This window comes from Eupeodes corollae, chromosome 1 (genome assembly GCF_945859685.1).
Source record: "Eupeodes corollae chromosome 1, idEupCoro1.1, whole genome shotgun sequence".
Taxonomy (NCBI): Eukaryota; Metazoa; Arthropoda; class Insecta; order Diptera; family Syrphidae; genus Eupeodes; species Eupeodes corollae.
The window spans coordinates 251,392,617-251,409,639 of record NC_079147.1 but is presented as its reverse complement, the minus strand read 5'-3'; the positions used below and the strand labels follow the sequence as shown (position 1 = coordinate 251,409,639).

Below are 17,023 nucleotides of genomic sequence, written 5' to 3'. Positions count from 1 at the left end.
AGTTAAATCAATTAACTCAGCTTGTCGATAAGTCAACTCGAATCCCTGACGATTCAGGTCAATCCGCCAACACCCTAGACTTGTTTCCTACCTCGGACCGTAATAAGTACACAATCAGTGTATTACCGCCTCTAGGCACATCAGACCATTGTATCGTATCTGCAAAATTCTCATGTCAAAAAAAACATAGTTAAAGAAAAAACTCCTATGAGAACCGTTTGGCAATATGAAAAAGCAAACTAGGTCAGTCTCAATTAATTCTTCAGGAACTTTAACTGGTCACTTTGCTTCCTCGATAGTGACGTGGATTCCAGCGCAGATACGGTAACAAATTTAATGGAATGAGAAATTTTATCCCGAATAGGGTAAAATTTATCAAACCCAAAGAGAACTCATGGTTTGATTCGAGCTGTAAAGAGTTTATTATTTTCAGAGATGTAAGTTTCCGTTGTTATAAAGCCAACCCGACTGAGGAAAACCGGAATAAGTTCAAACAAGCCAGAAAGACCTGTAATGGTCATATTTTTACATGATCAGAAATTAAGGGAAAAAATACTACAATGTCCCAAAGGTAGTACAAATTTCTGGATATTTATAAAAAAAACTTACGAAACACCACGTCATCCTCGGTTTTAACGCATGTCCACAATGACATTCCCTATGTAAGCTCGATTAATTAAGCCAATTTTCTTGCAGCACATTTTGCTGTTAATTCGACGCTACCGGAAAGTGTCATGAGTCCTCCTGTTCTTGAGAGCGTAAATAATTCTATGGGACGAATCTTCTTTCGGAAGTCGCAAGAGTACTGAAAGACCTTGACATATACAAATCCGGATAGTATTCCTCTTATTGCTTTAAAGGGGTGTTCTTCAACGCTAGCAAAACCACTGCGTAGCTTTTCCGTCTGTCCTATTCTACAGGTTTCTTCCCAAGTGGATGGAAAACTGCATTTGTCCAGCCTGTCCCTAAAAAAGGCGAATCCTTCTTCCCTTCAAACTATCGTGCAATTGAACTTACGTCCCTTCGTCAAGGTCATGGAAACGCTGATCAACTTTCAGCTTAAGAAATATCTTGAAGAACGAAAGCTTCTTAATGACCGGCAATATGACTTTCGTAGCAATAGGTCCACTGGTGATCTCATGGTTCATCTCACCGAACAGTGGAACAAATCCTTACATCGTTTTGGAGAAAGAAAGATTATTGCAATTGATATTTCAAAAACATTTGATAGAGTTTGGCATCAAGCTCTCTTATCGAAAATGCGTGATTTTGGTATTGATGAAACTCTTCTTCGTTGGATTAGAAATTACCTTTCTAACCGTTCAATATAAGTTGTATTGTTTCAAGTCTGAAATTCATAAAATAAATGCTGGTGTCCCCCAGGGCTCCGTTCTGTCTCCGACTCTCTTCCTTATTCATAAACGATCTCGTCTGTCACTTCTAATCTGTTAAACTGTTTCGCCGACGAAAGCACCCTCAGCTTTTCATATTCGTTTCTAGATTCACATCCTTGTCCTTCGGATGTGGAACTGCAACGGCAGCGTATGATAAGCTCATTAAATTCTGATCTTGACAGCATTGTCCAATGGGGAATTAAAAACCGTGTAGAATTTAATGCTTCGAAAACTCAGTATAGAGATTCCTTCTTAAATCGCACATCGAGAATGTGAAACGCTTTGGCCAACTCTGTTTTTCTCCCCTATTTTGATGTTCAGAACTTTAAGATCAATGTGCATTGGTATCTCCTTTTAAATCCTTCCCTATTTTCCTAACGCTTGCGCTGTGTTTAAATACAAACATATGAAGGGTACTAATAACCCCTTGAGTGCTTGTGAATTATAAAAAAAAAGAAGCGCTGCGATTTGACACCTGAAGTGTAGTTAAAGTCGTGGTCATAAATTAAGCCGCCAAACGAATATACCCTATTCTCTTCTATAAGGCTTTTCGTATCACTTTGTGAAAACCGTATTTCACCTAAGCCACAAAAAACGACACCGGCTGAGGACAGAACATTAATTAAGCTTTCTAAAGTGGATCCATTTTTAACTTCAATTTAGAGCCCAAATGAGGGAGAACTATGATGTACAATTATCAGCAAGAACCATACGAAGGCGACTTCAAGAAAGAAATTTTAATGGACGAATCACTAGACGTAAAGCCCAACCTGTCAAAAAAAATGTTGCTCGAAGAATGAGGTTTGCTAAAGAACTCGTTTCTAAAAGTCAATTTTTTTGGAATTTGGACGTGTGGAGCGACGAATCCAAGTTCAGAAGACAGTATGTGAGGCGTCCTCCATTGAAAGAATTGGACCCAAAATACACAAAAAAAAAATGTAAAACATGGAGGGTTTTCCGTGATGGTTTGGGGATGTAGAACATCATCAGGATTTGGTCCATTGGTGCAAATTCATGGAAATATGACAGGAGAAATGTACAAGGACATTTTCGACAGTCAGTTAAATATTGATTATGCTGACAATTTACCGATAGCCTGGATATTTCAACAGGACAACGACCCGAAGCATTGCTCTCGAGTCGTTAAATCCTGATTTGAATCAAATTTAATCCAATTCCCGGAGTGTTCTGTTCGAAGCCCAGATCATATAAGAAGCATTTGCAGCTAGAAAACCTACGCATAAGGCTTCTCTTCGGAACATTGTTAAAGAAGAGTGCGGTCTAAGATAACTCCTGCCCAGTGTTGATTGCTTGTAGGTACAATGCAAAAAAGATTCACAGAAGTAATAAAACAGAAAGGTTATTCAACTAAATACTAGTTGCACAGAAGGTAAAAAAGTTATAGGGTTAGATATTTATAAACGTACTTCATTGCAGATGGCTTAATTACATGTCCACTTCCAAAATCGATTAAAACAGCATATCATTACTGTAATGAGTTTTTTAAAGATAATTTGAAAAAATAAAATATCATCTAAACTCCTAGTTACTAAATGTATCTATATTTTTGCACAAATTAATTAATTTATCATTGTGTTAAGTTTCTTTATTTTTAACGAAGTCCTTTGCTATATATTGAAGGCTTAATTGTATGACCACGACTGTATATTAGTTTAATTTCTGCAATTGAAGATAAAGGATCAATTAAAAATCAAAAAGTTAATTACAACTTACGAGCCACAAAAGTATTGTGAATCAAATGAAGCCATAACAATGTCCGTTAAGTTACCATAAAATTTTTGGAAACTAATAATTGGATTAACTGTCATAATTTTGTCGTAAAAATTTGTCGTGAAAGAAAACAAATTGTAGTGGTTGTTTTTTTTTTTGTTTTTTAAAATACCCCTGGTAAAGCTAACTTCACAGTCAAATTAGCATTACCACCCCTCAAAATCGGTCAAAATAAAGTAACATTTTAAAAACTAAATTTGCGATCAATTGTCGTGAATTTGCCGTAGACAGGTGGGAAAAACCCAAAAAGCTTCAATCCCAAATAAATAAATACCCAAAACGTATTATTTCCAAGAAAAACTAGAATAATCCTAGCTTAACCAATCATTTGTTATAACGGTATTATCGCCTTGGAATTTGTTTAAGCAATTGTCGTAACATGTACTCCTATAAGTTGTGCAATAAAATAATTTGTCAAGCCCTTTTTTTACACTTTAATGAAACAGTACAAAAAAATAGAACTTTTCAAGCAAATGTTCAAGGTGCTGATCCAAATTCACCGATTTCCTAGCATTTGCAAAAATTGGACGTGTCTTACGCTAGCTTTTTAGCCAGCGATTGAAGAACGCAACAGGAACAATCATAGCTGTATTAAGTGAGAAGATTTCACGTTTAGATGATTTATATTAGTTAGTTTTTTTTTTCTGAGTAGTACCCGTGGCATGATAGTTAGTGCGTTAGACTGTCATGCCAGAGGTCTTGTGTTCGATCCCTGCCTATACCATCTAAAGTTTATTCTCCAAGGGTAACTCTTGTCATGAAAAAGTGCTTCCTCAAATTAGCCGTTCGGATTCGGCATATAAACTGTACGTCCTTTCCATTCCTGACAACATTACTCGCACACAGGAATGGTTGAGAGTTGTAAGTCACTAGACTCTAGTTCTCAACGGACTGTTGCGCCACTCAATTTATTTTATTTGTTTAGTTTTTTTTTTCTGAGGAGCTACATACGTAATAGAGGTATTTATGGCTCCTTTTCAATAATACCGATCTCAAGAAACATTAAAAACCAACATTACTAAAATTATGACCGAGATTATTGCTCGAAATGTTAGAAAAAATGGTAAAAAGTTATGATTTTTATACGAGCAGATCTATATCATTCTTTATTGACATTTAAAAGCTTACCAAACCGAATTATTCGTCAGTAATATTAATAGTGGCTCTTAAGTAATAGTTTGAAATCCCATTGAAGGACGCTTTCTTTGAAAATACTAATAATACTCCTTTGTGGTGACTCATTTTGACGTCTATTGCTCGAATTATTTTTTTTTTTTAAGTAAGAACAACCAATTTAAAACTTCCTTTGACTGAACGTATTTGCCAGATTTGGAAGATTTCTTAGAATTTTCTAGAATTAAATGCAAACAGTATTGCTTATCCAGAAATTAAATTTCCCAAACTATAATATTTTTGGAAAAAATCCAATTAACGGTTTTTTACAAATCAAAAAAACTGAAAAAAATGCCCACCTCGAAAATTTTATGAACAATAAATGATTTGATCTCTAAAACAATTTTATGCAACCAAAAATAACGCTTTTAACATCTGCTAAAATTTTGAGAAAAATCTAATTAACAGTTTTTTACAAAAAAAAAAGGTAAAAAAAAATAAATAAAAGTTCTTAAAAACTGATTTTCTACTCAAATATCTTTTTAAAAATTTGAGATTACGGCTTCTATCTTATAAGAAATATTGTTTTCAACGTTGACAGAAATTTTGAGAAAAATGGAATTGTCAGTTTTTTTACGAAAATGAAAACCTTACAAAAAATTAATAAAAGTTGGTAAAAATTGTTTTTCGACTTAAATATCTTTTCAAAAATTAAAAAATTATAGCTTCAAAATAATTGTATCTTATATATATTGTTCAGCATTCGGTAAAATTTTAAGAAAAATGGAATCAATAGTTTTTTTTTAACAAAAAATAAAAACCTAAATAAAAGCATTAGTAAAAGTTCGTAAAATGTTAGTAATTTTTAAATTTTTGAGAATAACTAAACTGATGACTTTTTAACAAAACACAAAAATCTATAAACTTTTAAGCAAGACAAAGTGACAGACGGGATGGGAAGTTATTAGTGTGGGTCGCATTTCAGTCTCTTTTATCTTCTCTGATTTCAGTTGTGCGAAAGAGAATGATTGAAAAAACCGAATTAAAAAAAGATTATTTTAAGGCTGCAAAATGTTAAATGTTGTTTATAGCTCCGAAACTGCAAAATCACTGACACCTTAGAAAAGTTTATGTTTCTAATATTGGCTGATTCGTTTTTAGGCATCGCCGCCGAGTTTTACAAATCAAACATATCTATTCTCATTAATCGGTTGACAGAAATAAATCTGTCTGTCTCACTCACCTAAACCAATGGGCGTTTTTTTTTAGTTCAGAACACAGCCTTAACTGTCAAACAAAAAAATGTGGTTCTTTCTTCCTTTCAGAGCTTCTTCAGATCGTTCTCGATGAGCTCAGAATTAAAAAACTGAACTGACGACTTGAAAATTTAACACAAGCATTTGACAGGTGATAGTGAAAAATGAAAAATGGAATTCTTATTTGATTTTAATTAGTTATTGCATTTTAACTTTAGCTGTCAATCTAATTTCTTGCAGCTGTAGGACAAAATGACAAGTCAATTTCAATAGTCAAATTATGAAAACTAAAAGTCAAAATTGATAAACGTGCAATAACGAAGGGTTAAGTCTTATTCCTAAGACTAAGTTCAAAATATTATGAATAAAACAAAATTCCTACTAAGTGACGTTTAATACGTTAAACCATCGAAAAAGGTGGTTTAGCAAAAAAATAAGATCAAAATGTGTCATATTTGAAATAAAATAAATAAGTGAATAATTTTTATAATAATGTGTGCTAGACTTGTCGAGTTTTTAAACTAATTCCAATTGTTGGACAATCAGCTATTAACCAAAACAAAAAGAAAAATATACAAAGCCAAGTATGATCCAACGAAAGTGCTAAGCGAGCACGATTTCAGGAAGAAATGTAGGTTTTCCAAGGAAAATTTGAGGAAACTTATTGCGATTGTTAACGATGATCCATTTCCCATTTAACACACGATGTGAACATAAAAATTTTAACAATACAAACAATTGAAAAATGATTATTAAAACAATAGAATTTTTAGGTGTGTTTACAGATTATCACAATTTGCTGTCAAAATCCAAACGAAAAAAAAACCCAAGTCAGCGGAACTTGGTGGAAATTACAAGTTATTTTAGTAGATTTTCTTAAGGAATTTTTTGTAAACGTCACTTAACTAGTCTGCAAACATTTTGGCTTTATTCATCAAACATTTTAACCCACAGCTTAACTCTTATTCCCTGGTTTAGTAAACCCGCGGAATAAAGGTGGAATAAGCGTTTTTTTTATTAATTCGACTGTTAGTGTTAGGGTGTGTTTCAAGTAACAATAATTTGTGTATGAGTAAAAATAATTTGTAATTTCTTTATTAAAAGGTCTTAAGTAAAAAAATTGCATTTTAGGTTTTTTGATTTGGTGTAACGCAACTAATTAATATCGTATTACTTAAGTCTTTAGACAAAAAAACCTTTTCGTATTGACATGTTAAGTTCATGGAGTCTGTGTGACAAGCTTCTGACTTAAGACCTTTTTGCCTCACGTAAAAGAAAGTTCACGTTTATTAAACTGACGCTGTTGCCCAAGACGAACGATGGTACATCCGAATATTTTGATACGACTTGACGTTTGACGATTCATCTCACATTTTATTTTGATTTTACTTGACGGTTATGACTGAAACACAAACACGCATCAGCTTTGGCTTCACTTGATGTTTACAAGTTCAGCTATACGAATTCAATGCATGCTATCACAATGAAGCTTTGACCTCACGTTTCGTTTGACAATCGTAAAGAAAAGAACGTAATGTTCCATAATTTAACTCCAAACGGAAACTCAAATTTGCTGAACATTTGCTTTGTCTGACAGCTCACGAAAAATCAAAACAAACTTTTGAGAAAAAATAACAACAACTAATGACAAAAGTGCCATTTTAGAAATGTCATTCAAAGCAACATCGAAGCAGGCCCATTGTAACGCAGACGAATCTGAAGCGTGTTTGTGTTTCAAGACACTTGTTCAACAAAACAAAATCGAGGAAAAATTCTAGGTACGACAGATCTAAATAAAAAAAAAAAGATTTATTTTACCAATGGAAAACTCCATCACTAATGTTTCTTACCAAAATGTGTTTTATGATCAACGTGATGAAAAACACTACTAAACCACACAAAGGAACTAAGATTAAAGATTCTTGTTTTTGTACCAAAGAAAGATATTTTATATCCAGTTACACACAGTTGAATATATACATTTCCAATTGACACAACACAATAGACAAGATGGAATTAAGATGACGTTCGTCGACATCGAAACCACCAAAGATCCCCAAATCATGAAACTTATCGGCACTCAAATCCTAAGCTATATACCTACGAATGACTATATTTACCTATCTCATTAAAGGCTTTTGTCAAATTTGAAATGAATACCTACTTTCTTATCCAGAAAAAGATAAATAGTGTGCTATATAACTCTATTGCATTTTCCTGTATGTTTTTTTTGTTGTTGTTGTTGTTCCTATTAATTTCTGTTGCCTTTTGCTAAATTTCGACTTCAAAACTCTACCAGTCTACCTACGACCTCAATTTCCTCCCCTCTCATTCTGCCTGGATCTGGAACCACCTTTTCAACTTCTATCATCTGCCAAACATCTACATCTGCTTATATTCTATAAAAGTTTTTTGTTTTTGTTTGGCACAAACATTTTTATAGGTACTCTGGATGGATGTTGGTTGAATGTTGAATCTTTGAATCTTTGAATGACGAAGAATGGCCGTTGGTCGGGTCTTGAATCTGGATGGATGAAATACAAAAAAATAAAAAGGTAATTCAACCTCAACCTTCTTTTATTCTATGATTCTATCATTTTTATCTCTCCGCTCCGGAGCTAAGTTTGAGTTCATGGCGATGTTTTCAGTCTTTTTCTGATTCACTATATTCATCATTAGTTAGAAGTTTAACGTTGGTTTTATGGGAAGGCGCATGTAGGTAGGTTAGGTAGTTTGATGGAGTTTTGTTTAAGAGCTTGGGTGGATTGGCTTGGCATTGAATGAAGTTCAAAGACTCACTTTAGCCTTTATAACAGTGATCCAACTAGAATTTTATAATAAAAGTTGCTATTCAAATACAAAGAACCTCAAAAAAAGAAAGTAACGCCATCTAAAATGTTAAATTTTATAATTAGAAGGTATTTTGCATGGATTCTTGAAGATTTGGAGGTTTTGAGAATACAAACTTTTGTATATGTAGCAAAGAAAATGATTTTGTATCCATCGATTGAAAGTGGTCAATCGTGTTTAAATTTTTGCCGGATTTAATTTACATATTTTTATAGAGGGTATATTTGTCATGAGTTTATCTTTTATGAGTTTCTATTTTGGAGCCAGAACCAGATCTAATGTCTGTCTCATGTACGAATATGTATACAAACTATGCTGAACGAAATTGGTTGTTTTCTTTTTGCTTTGAGTTAATGAATCTGATTAATTAATGTCAAATTACAGAACCTGCTCAAGAAGTGGTTTGTGGCGGATAAGATTATTATTATTTAATCTCCGACAATTCGCTTGATTAGCTGATTTAGAAAACGTATAACTTGTTTTATTAGACCGGGTTTAAGTTGGTTCCAACGACAACGTGTGGATAAAATAGTTTATCATCTTTTAAGAGACACTTAATCAATGTTTTGAGACTTAAAGGAAGCAATGTCAGACAGAATGGTTTTTATGTTTAAATCATTAAAACAACTAATTGGCGATAACTCGGATGAGGTAGTTTCTTTTTTTAGTGGTTTTAAAATAGAGGCGGGTAGGTTTTGACAGTTTTAAGGGGGCATGCTGATTTATTTGTTTTCGATTACTTGTTTAGCGTTTTTAGAAAATCTAAGAAAAATGTTGACAAGTTGACATCGGATTCGAATTAAAGTACCCACAAAAATCAGGTGATTAAGCCTTGATATTAGGTACTCATCAATGTGCTATTCTTTCAAAACTTTAAAATGACGTTTACATTATCAACGACAAGTATTAGGGTGTGGTTATAAAAGGTTTGAACCAACGTTTATAAATTTGTCCGTATTCACGTAATCCCCGGTCTTACACAAGACATCAAATATTTGACTTCTCATATGAGCCTTTTTGACATTTATTTTTGCTTTTTTGTGCAAAAATCTATTTTAAGTGACTTGATTTGACTAAACTCAATGCTGAGGATATGGAAGGACCACTTCTGTAGACTGTATAACGGCGGCGACGAACTGAATTCCGCTGTCAGGCAGAATGATCCATTCAACATGGACGACGAAAGCCAACAATCCCGTCCTCCCGACTTAGACGAAGTAAAGATTGCCATATTTAAGCTGAAGTCTAATAAAGCCGCTGGAGCGGATGGCTTGAATGACGAGCTCTTTAACTTATCTGTAAGATATGGTCGGAAGAAAGCATGCCCGATGAATGGAACCTCAGTATTGTTTGCCCGATCCTGAAAAAAGGAGACCCTCTAAACTGCACCAACTATAGAGGAATCAGTCTACTTAACATCGCCTATAAAATCTTCTCTGCTGAAATATGTGAACGTCTTAAGCCCATTGTCAACAACCTGATAGGTCCTTATCAGTGTGGTTTTAGACCAGGAAAGTTCACAGCTGATCAAATATTCACATTACGGCAGATCCTGGAAAAAAACTCAAGAACACCAAATCGATTTCAAGGCCGCATATGCAAGCATATACAGGGACGAGCTGAATAGAGCCATGTCTAGTTTTGGCATCCCTGCCAAACTCGTCCGTTTGTGCAGGATGACCATGGAGAATTCACCCTGCTCCATAAAGGTTGGAAACAACTTAACAGAACCTTTCGATGTCAAAAAAGATTTTAGACAAGGTGATGCGCTGTCAAGTGATTTTTTTAACATCGTGCTTGAAAGAATAGTGCAGAGCTCACACGTCAACGCTAGAGGCACTATCTTTCAAAAGTCAAAAGGTTTAATGGTTAATGAGGGCAGAACAAAGTACATGGCGTCGTCAAGAAAAGACATACAACACCGACGTCTTGGCCACAACGTCACCATCGACAGACGCAACTTTGAGGTAGTCAAGGACTTCGTTAACCTAGGCTCCGCTGTAAACGCAGAAAACAACACCAGCGCTGAGATCAAACGCAGAATAACTCTTGCTAATCGCTGTTTCTTTGGACTAAGAAAGCAATTGAGTGGTAAAGTCGAGGAACCAAAGTGTTGCTATATAAGACCCTTATCATCCCCGTTATCCTATACAGTGCAGAAGCATTGACTATGACAAAAGCGGATGAAAGCACCTTGGGTCGCTTCGAGAGAAAAGTTGTTCGTGTGATCTTCGGTCCAGTATGCAGCGAAGGGGAGTGGAGGAGAAGATGGAACGACGAGCTGTACAGCGACGTAGACTTAGCCAGAAGGGTTAAAGTCCAACGACTAAGATGGCTGGGTCACGTAGAACGCATGGAAACCAATGCTCCGGCTCGGAAAGTCTTCGAATCCACACCCAGAGGACAGCGCAGTAGAGGAAGACCGCGGATCAGTTGGGGCGCACAAGTGGAAGGTGACCTCACCCAACTGTGAGCGCGAAACTGGAGACATCTAGCTAGCGACCGAGCTAGATGGAGAAGTTTGTTGGGTGAGGCCCTAGTTCACACAGTACCCTAGCGCCACCTTAAGTGTGTAAGTAATTTGCAAGCGTTGTTCGTTTGTAAGGCGATTCACGGTTAAATTATAGACCAAACTGAAGATGTTTGACAGTTTCACAAAACACGTAACGTGCGTCAGCTGTTAAAACCAGTGTTGCCAAAAAGATAAAAGCTAAAAAATCACTGTTTAGTTCAAGTATGAGAATACATATATTCATGTCGAATTTTTGAAACAAACTAACCTCAATTTATTCGGGAATTGTCAAATGAACTGTCACAAAAAATAGTATCGTCAACTCAAACAATTAGAAACTTTTAAGCGCAATTCTGAATTCAGTACAGAATGAAATCACATTTATTTTATATTTATGTCATATTATATTTTCAATTGAGAATCCATAATTAAATTGGGTGGCGCAACAGTCCGTTGTGAACCAGGGCCTAGTGACTTACAACTCTCAACCATTTCTGTGTTGTCAGGAATGGAAGGGACCTACAATTTTAGGCCGAATCCGAACTGCTAATTTGAGAAAGCACTATAATCCATAACATAACTAAATGTCACTTAAAGTTAGCTAACTGTACTTAACATATTAGAAGCGCAACAAATTTCATCTAAATCTGTACTCAGTTGTCATTTTTCGAGTGTTAATTACTTAGGTTATAGCACCAACAAAGAAAAGGAGATTAATTTGACGTTTTGTAAACGTCATAATAACCAAACGTCAAATTATTCTCCTTTCGAAAATAAAAAATATGAAATTTGTCTTGGTTTTATTGATTTATAATTTAATATTTTTTTAATTATGAAGTGTTAATTTCTTTAAAAAAGAATGAGTGTCGGTAACTTAAAACTTTTAGTATCTCGTCAATTGATTCTTCTCAACAATTTGAAAGTGGTAATGGATGCTTTGGACAGGAGAATTCACTTTTATACAAAAAAAAAAACGCCTGCAGTGCCTAATAAACATTTTTGGTAGCTAGAAAGAACAAAAAATCAATCCAAAATAATTTTTTCAAGAAAGCAGCCTATAAGAAAAGTCTTGGTTAAGGTAAGTACAATGTACAACAGCCCAGTCCATTGTATTTATTTATTATTTCCAATTTCACAGGTACGTTCAAGTACTTTTTTAGAGAAAATGTCCGTACGTACCGACAGAATTTTAAAGATCTTTGTTCTCATCTTCAGCATTTAAAAAAAAAGACATCAACTATAGGAAGTCCATAACTCTTGAGAACACCAAAGTTGTTTATTGTTTTGAATCATATGGAAGTGAGACAGATAGTTTTTGTTGACATTTCCGTCTGTCAATAAACGAAATTGACGTTTAAATGGGTCGATTCAACAATTAATCTCCGAAAAAAAGTTTGTTTGATTTGACAAACTAATTTTTCCAAGTAGATTTCAATTAGTTTTGTTTGAAATCTTTATTTGATGAGATTAAAATTTGTATAGTAAGTCTTTGAGATTTCAAGGAGATTTGTGACACATCTAGCTAAATCTCGGTTAAGTGCCCCGTGGAAACGTAGTATTACACAACTTCCAGAATAATGTTGAACTAATAACTTGATTATGTTGGCGACTCTTTTTGACATTTCATCATTTTATTTTGCTCTTATTCATTAACAAAAAAAACTTTTTCTCCAACTTTTCTTTTCTGTCCTTTTTTTAATAAAAAGTGGGGAGAAGATAAAATTATGACATATAAAAATTTGTCAACTAAAAAGAGACGAGTTTTTAAGATCTGTACACAAACTAACAATTTAAAAATAAGAATCAAACTGTCAAATATGATTGACAAACAAGGTTTAATGGGATTGTACCCATTCACGTCAACATTAGTCGAACGTGCCATTTAAATTTTAACAAAATATCTTTAAAATTTCAGAAGATTATAAAATTCCTCTATTTATTTTTTCAAACTCTGCAGAAAAACAAAATTTATTTAAAAAAAATATTACTCTAAATATCGCTTAAAATTTTGTAAAATTAAATTTTGCTTCAAGTTGACAAAATAAAAATAAGGCTCAAACTTGTCCAACCAGCAAAATAACAAACTACTTATTAAGATTTCCATGCAGCATTTTCGAGACAGTCAAACCGCGTTTGTTATACAAATTTGACAATGTGAACCCCAATAATGAAGAATTTCTGACAGGTGGCCAATTAGCACCCTAACTTATTTTACTTTTAGAAATGCAAGGTTTTTTATTCTTATATGTACACACATTTAAGCATGTAAACCCCACTGTAGACACATAAAAATAACTGCATTACAGATATGTAGTCCTAACGATTAGGGTAGATTTGTTTGTTGCTGTTGCAAAAACACCTTCACAACCAACAGCACCCTATTTCGCAAAACAAATTTAAAAAAAAAGGGATTTCAAACAAACGCAAATCCCAATATAATACAAAAGAACCAAATCTAATGCGAATAAAACCAGAAAAACTACTTCCTTTTTTTCTTCTTCACTGCATTCTCTTCCAATTCCAATCAAATTACAATACAAAAATACAACAACAGAAAAAAAGGATTCACTTACCTTTTTGAATAATAAATTTGATTTTGTCTAGGTTTCTTTTTTTTATAAATTCTTCCTTCTTTTGTCTTATTCCTTGTTGGTCAATAAAACACGACGGAAAAAGGAAGTAACGTCAAAAGGACTCAGTGTAAAACGTAACGAGACTCTAGAACACACAGATTTTTGTTTAAGAGCACATAAAAACTACACAAGACACTTTTATTTTAGCCACACAGGAAGGAAAACTAAATCCTCTAATCAATTATTAAACCAAAGGTGACACACAGTATAAAAACACTCTATAGGTACACTATACCTACTCCTGACGTCATTCAGCAGTAAGGATAACAAGGTTTTCTAGTAGTTTTATTTTTATTTTGTTTCCGTTATTCTATTTCAGTCCTTTGTTAAGTTAAAGGATCTAAGTTGAATTTTTATTTAAATTGCAATAAATTTTTATTTTTTTGCACACTAAGTAAAATTAAATTCGAAGGATCACAAAATGTAAGGATATTGTCACTGACAGCGTCACTCAACGACGTCGAGGATGAAGAACTTCACAGGATTCTTCCTAATTTCGTTTATAATTTTTTTTTGGTTGTACGTTGTATATTTTTGCTCCTGGCACAATGCTATAAAATGATTATTGCGGAATTTCGTCTCTCTCTCTTCACTCGAACACTCACTCTTGTCTTGTTGTTGTTATTGCATTCACGAAGGACGAATCCCAAACGCAATTATATAATTCACAAGGATATGGCTATGTACCCTACAGCTACACTTCCCCGTAGAAAAAAAAAACACACACTGAATGCTAAAATGTCTCTTTCTCTCTATATCCTTTATGACGCGTGCTACACTGCTCAGCTATAGGAGCTATACAGCTACTGTCCTGTCTGTTCCTTTGAGCAAGACAACTACAGGAGAGGAAAGGAAACCATGTAAAATTGTAAACAAAGTTTGTTTTTTTCTTTTTTGTATTGGTTATTTTCTGTTGCGTATGAGCGAATAATGAGAGAATGTACAATAGTACAATAAGAAATATCACACGATAAAATAACGGCGAACCATTGAGTGAAACACATTAAAGCACGATGAAGGAGAATTTACAACTGAAAATTGTGCTCACGCATGTAACTGTAATAACCGGCTGGCGATGGCAAATGAATCAATGAATGAATTATGAAATGACAGAAAGACTGCAATGAATTTTGAAATGAATGTTCACTTTTTTGTTTGTTTTGATTCACTATGTTCCGTAGAAATGACGTAAATGATATGAAAAGGGAAAAGAACAGATGAATTTATTTTAGAATGAATTAATTAATGAATTTTGTTTCATTGATAGCTGTCAGATGGCTGAATTTATTTTAGGTCTGTTCGTTATCGTTATATTTAGAAAAACTCAAAATAAATTTCGGAATTCAAAATTATTGTTTGGACTTTTAAATAAAATATTTTAACAGCAGGCTTGACTACATTTAAAAAGTATGTGCAATATGAGTGAAAAATGGCAGCCACATCTATCTATGAAAAAGATAAATGGGAAGTTGAAAATCGGCTAAGCTGACTGTTGACTTTCTTTTTTTGACTATCAAATTTGATCGTTTATACTTTTCTGTCAGTTTAAGATGATTGTTTTGAAATCAAATTTTTTTCTCAAAGCTTGGTATCACTTCAAAAATATATACTTCAAACTCGAATTTTGTGTCAAATTCTTATTTATTTAATAATAAATAACGGAAGGATTTGAATATTACAAAAAATTCGGACAGAAATGTAAGTAAACATTGTTTAAAATTCTAAAAACAAGAATTGTAATGCATTAATTAATACACAAGACGCACGCAAGTAAGGCACAAATGAAAATGTTGACGGCTTTCATGGAGCAGCATACAGACGTGGCCAAATTATTCTCTCCAAAGGGAAATAATTATAAGGAATCCCACAAAACATTCAAAGACCTTAAATGCAAACGGACCACAAACTTAATCTACACGAGAGTGAAAAAGGGTAAGTTATTGTAATTTAGTCACCAAACAAAAAATTTCTAATTCGTATAAATTTACAAAGATTTAGACAACGTAAAAAAAAACTTTAAAAGAACCAAAAATCCTTAAAACAAACCGGAGGAGGCCCGTTTATGGAGTTACCGTTAGACACAAATGATAAGAGTACCATCTATGCATCCGCTGACTATAAAATAGAAATTCATTAATTTACTTGATTTGAAAAGATAGACGAAAACATGCTTAACTCCAGGAATTTGATAGTTTTCATAAAAAAGAAAAAGAATTTGGTTCCCTCTGAAGCTGAGAGGTTGAACTTTATTGTTAGTGTGCATAGTTTTTCTCCATGATATTGAGAGTACTGTACTGTACTTTGGCCTAAAGGTGCTGCCCAATCCGCACCAACTTGCCTTTGGTAACCACCGGTCCCAGAAAATTGAATGGCACTCCCAACTGGAGGACAGGAAGAATACGTGTTGAACGGGCTCCAGTTGGAAAATCCAAAAGTTGTAGGATAGTTGTAAAAGTATCTTTAGATACTCGAAAATTTGAAAAGAATCTTTTGAAAACACAACTTATTAAAACCAACAATTGAACCGGCGCAAAAATTTTCGTTTCAACCGAAAAGCTAGACACACAAAGGAAACGAAATAAACGATACCTTTGTATATATATACATATGGATCACGGAAATCACGTCAAAATCTGTTAATAAAACCCAGAACTCTATTTGCTTTAGTTTAGGATCTAAGACAACACCCAAGTCAGAAAATACATATGTATATTCTACTTAAAGGACAAGATTCAAACATGAAACTAAAAACGATTGGAACTTTCTTGCGTGTAAAACTAATGATTTTACATTTGTCAACATTTAAAAGAAGACGATTATTATTGCACCATTCCCTGAATAAGATTAAGTCTTCTTGCAAGAGAAGACAGTCAGATATAGAGTTCATTTTTTAAAAAAATTGAATGTCAAAAGCATATATTAGGATAGACGAATTTTGTATGATCGAAACCAAGTCATTTATAAATAAAACAAATGGAATAGGACCAAGGTTACTACCCTGGGGGACACCATAATTCACAAAAAATGAAAACTCATTTCTAAATTTAACACTTTAACGTCTATCTTGCAAATATGAGGAGATCCAGTTTATAAAACAGTCGTTAAAAACTTGCTGTGATAGTTTTAAAAGTAATGTTTTATGACACAATTTATCAAAGGCCTCGCTGAATTCAGTAAAGATACAATCTACTTGTTCACGTTTTACAAAAACATCTAAACAAAAGGACGTTAAGTTAAACAGATTAGTAACAGTTGAACGCTTTTTAATAAAACAAAGCTGGTTATCACAGATAATTGAACTACAGTGAAAAGAAAGGACGCTACATACGATTTATAGTTAAGCAATAGGTCGGTAGTCCAAAATTTCGTTTTTAGGACCTTTTTTGTGTACTGGTATTATGAAGGTGCTCTTCCAGATAAAAGGAAACAGCGAGTTACTTAAATACTTATTGAAAAGAACACATAACGGGTGTG

At 33.7% G+C, this 17,023-nt stretch overlaps 1 protein-coding gene across 1 annotated transcript in view; it reads right to left on the bottom strand.

The window, feature by feature from the left end:
- The window catches only part of LOC129943056 (protein unzipped), a 173,703-nt gene extending 159,120 nt beyond the window's left edge, over positions 1 to 14,583 (bottom strand). Inside the window, exon 1 of the mRNA XM_056052265.1 lies at positions 13,490 to 14,583. The gene's annotated coding sequence lies outside the window, so the exon portion shown is untranslated. The remainder of the gene's footprint in view (positions 1 to 13,489) is intronic.
- Between the last annotated feature and the right edge of the window lie 2,440 nt (positions 14,584 to 17,023).